A 4,529-nucleotide genomic window follows, 5' to 3' on the forward strand; every position below is an offset into this window, starting at 1 on the left:
AGGCAACTACACTTTATTGTGGTTTGTGTATAATAAGTTAGTAAGAATCCTTATTGTTTTCTAAAAGTATATTGAAAAAATACGGTACAACATTTTACATCATTTTGTAATATCAAATAATATTTTATAGCCACGTGGAAACCATCCCAAGTCCCCACCTTTCTTCCCCGATGGACATTCTGAATATTCCACAGCTAGCTAGCTGAACAACAATGGAAAAGGAAATGGATCAACAACTTACATCAAGCATTAGATTATGTTGTAGTAAGTTAAGAAACGCACACACTTACATGTGATTTTTCAAAGAAAAAAAAGAAACGAACACACCGAAGATATGCTGATTTAATAATTTTGGACACAAGCACGTGGGTATGTCTTTTAAATTTCAAACTTTCTTTAATTTTCCTTCTTTATTCATGGATAACACGAAAGGTATTTTTAATTATTTATGGATTTATTATTTTATCAACATTCACCAAGATTTGGGGCTTCTTTTTATAATAATGGGCCTCCTATCCCTCCGCCCATTTCATTTTCCATACAGCCCACCTACCCAACATCAAGCCCAAAACCATATTACTGGCCTTTTTTGTAGAAATGGGAAAGAAGAAAAGAAAGAAGAAGAGTGTTGTGTTCAGTTGAAACTTGAAGAATTTGACATATCACATACTCATACCAAACTTTACGAACCAAAAACCCAATAAAACAAATTCAATCTTTCACTCGGTTCTTGAAAAATCTTCATATCCAATTACATGCAACACTCACTCCAAAATGCAATGTAAATAGAATTCTCTCTACGCTATATCAAGTTTTTCACTAATCAGTTGACTTCAAATATAGAAAAAAATGTAACGCAAGATAGTGAGTCAACTACTTGAACAATATAATAAATTAAGGGATACCCCAGATGATGAAAATAGATTACAAGAAGAATAAAGCTACTCAAACAGGCTCACAAACAAACTAAAAAACAGGGTTTTAATAAATGACATTTCATTTGGCTTTTTGGAGGGAAACCCAATTTACACAGCATTACGACTCTTCCTTAAAACAAGTTCCTCCCAAGTTGAAAAACCTAAGGTGTCCGCAACGCTATTCTAAACTCTGGAAATGATATTCTCGGCCATTTTAGTACTTCCGATGTGTTGGAATATAGTGGTGTTAGTGAAACCAAATTATCGCATACCGTATATGTAGTTTAGATACCGATTTTAAGCATATCGTATATGCAATATACGATATATGTAGCTTACCGTATTTACAGGAAGCTTACAGTTTTTGCAGGCAACTTATCGTATTTGCACCTTATCGTATTTGCAACTTATCGTATTTGACAGCTTACCGTATATGGCAACTTTATATATATATATATATATTATTTTTTTTTTAATTTCTAACATAAATATAAAAACAAGTAGACTGCAAAATATGAATTTAGTAAATTACAAACATATAAATCGCTAAATAAATAAATAACTTTCCAGAATAAATTGCAGAAAATAAATAAAATTTCAACCCGAAGCCTGTGTGAGCACAGTTTCCTTAAAACAGATTTGCCTCCTTACCGTAAGTACTTGAGGTCTAATCCGAGCGTTTGTTTTTCAGGATATAACGGTAAACCCCGTAGAATTTGAGCACCACAGAAACTATTTCGACGAATTGAGTTTTTATTCGAACAATAACACCACCACGACTAAAGATGGAAATTGAGATTATGTATATGCAGACAGAACAAAGGTATTTTTCTGGTGCGAGACAGAGAGAATTTTTTTTTCATGTGTATGAATTGCTGGAAAATTGAGATTTAATATAACATAAATCTGTCAAATAACTTCATGGCAATAAACACTAGCCACTTCAGTTTCTGCTGGAGTTTTGGAAACTCAAAGGTTAGTTGAAAAAAGCAAAAAAATTGCAAAACGTGGACACTCCAAACAAGCCAATTTTTACTCCGTTGGGTCCGATATTCGTGTACGCAGGTCGCTTCCGTACACAAGTTCAAGGTCCGAAGGCAATTTCGATTTGTGATTTGCACCCCCTTGCGCGCGCATATGGAGAGAGCATCAATACTACATATGATTACACATTTCCAATGTATAACCATATTTAAAGTGGTTCTTGCTTTCATATTTTTCCTATTTAGGACTAAACTCATTTTTCCCACATAAATCATCTTTCAAATGTCATCTTTGAATTCCAATTTCTCATTCACCCAAACTTCATTTTTGGCAAATAAATATATGATTTTGATACTCTCACGAAGGAGAACACGGATCAACTTTGATCTTCCAAATTGGACCAACAGATCCCACTGAAAATTTTGCCAAAAGTGAGTCATTTACTCATTTTTTCCAACAATCCCCCACATGAATGAAAATTGGGAGAGACACGAGACCGTGAGATACGAGATTTGGTGACCATGAGACACATGATTAGGTGATAAAATTCAATAGTTAAAGCCTGCATAGGATAGGTAGGTATTACCCTTTAAACCTTCCCTTGTGAAAGTATATTTACTTTACTAACTGATCAGTAGATGTGTTGTCCTTAAACTGTTCTGTCATTTATGTAAACGATGATATACTCCACACAGGATTCTTCCTGACACAATTTAGTTCTTATTATTATGTTCATTTTAGCCATGAACATATGCTTGGTTCTGTGAGAGTTCTTAAGAATTGAGCTCCACACAATTCTCTTAGAAGCGGCCCCACTTCTCTCTCACATAGGTGATTTCTTATCACAAGTAACTCGAATTATTTGGCTCGATTTTCACGCATAAGAATCATTAAAAGCTTATTGCTTATCCTTCATCCTTACGGGCATCACTATTACATCATAGGAATTGACAAGAGGAAACACCCCCACAGTGATTTTATTAAGCCTTTACAATTAGGTTGTCCCTTTAAACCTAGATCTTGGAATCTCCAGTCAACTAAGTTGAATTTCCTTTGTAATGACTTATTCATTCAAGGGTTTAAGTCTCATTCCTTTCGATGATTTCCCAACTAACTCTCTATTTAACCCTTTGGTTAGCGGATCCACAATATTATCTTTTGATCTTACGTAGTCAATAATGATAACTCCAGTTGAGAGTAGTTCTCTTATGGTATTGTGTCTACAATGTATATATTTAGACTTACCATTGTACATGTTACTCTATGCCCTTTCTATTGCTGATTGACTGTCACAATATATGCGAATTGCTGGCACAAGTTTTGACCATCTTAGAATATCCTCCAGGAAGTTGCGCAACCATTCGGCGTCTTCATCACATTTGTCTAGAGCTATAAACTCAAATTCTATTGTAGATCTGACTATAACTGTTTGCTTCGAGGATTTCCACGATATGGCAACACCTCCCAATGTGAACACAAATCCACCGGTGGACTTTGGGCCTTTTATATCAGATATCCAATTAACATCACTGTATCCTTCAATGATCGCTGAATATCTGGTATAATGTAGTACATAGTCACAAGTACATCTTAAGTACCTTAGTACCCTTACTATTCCTTTCCAATGATCAACTCGGATTTCTTGTGTATCTACTCAGTTTACTGACTGTGTAGGTTATATCTGGTCTTGTAAAAATCATCAAGTACATTAGACTTCCAATAACTCTTGAGTATTATACTTGAGAGACACTTTCACCTTATTTTTAGATAGGTGTTGACTTGTATCTATTGGTGTTCTAGCCAAGCCAGTGTCATCTTTATTGAATTTTTTCAAAATTTTGTCCACATAATATGACTGACTTAGAACGAGCCCATCTGATGATCTTGCAATTTTTACTCCAAGTATAACACTAGCTAAACCCATATTTTTCAAGTCAAATCTCGAATTCAACATATTTTTAGTAAATTCAATCATCTTATTGTCACTACCAACAATAAGCATGTCGTCAGCGTAAAGACATAAAATGACATAACCATCTTTAGTATCTTTGACGTAAACACATTTCTCACACTCATTGATTTTAAATCCACTCTCTATCATGACATTATCAAATTTTTCATGCCATTGTTTGGGAACTTGTTTCAAGTCATTTAGTGATTTCACCAATTTACAAACTTTCTTTTCCTGTCCTAGTGACGAAAATCCCTTAGGTTATTCCATATAAATTTCTTCTTCTAAATCTTCATTTAGAAAGGAAGTTTTAACATCCATTTGATGTACTTCAAGTTTCGCAAAGCGACAATTGCAAGTATCAACCTAATAGATGTTATTCTCGTCACTAGAGAATACGTATCAAAGTAATCAAGGTCTTTCATTTATTTGTAACATTTTACTAATCTGACCTTATTCTTTTCGATAGTTCCATCTGCTCTCATTTTTCTTTTAAAAATTCATTTATAGCCTAGTGGTTTACTTCTTGGAGGAAGATCCACTAGCTTTCATGTATGATTCTGCAGTATGAAATTTATCTCACTTTTAATGGCCTCCTTCCATTGAGGTCCTTCCGAGAAATTCACAGTCTCTTGATAACTTTGACGTTCACTTTTTATCATATAGGTCAGAAAATC

The sequence above is a fragment of the Olea europaea genome, chromosome 10 (genome assembly GCF_002742605.1).
Source record: "Olea europaea var. sylvestris chromosome 10, O_europaea_v1, whole genome shotgun sequence".
In the NCBI taxonomy this organism is placed as follows: domain Eukaryota; kingdom Viridiplantae; phylum Streptophyta; class Magnoliopsida; order Lamiales; family Oleaceae; genus Olea; species Olea europaea.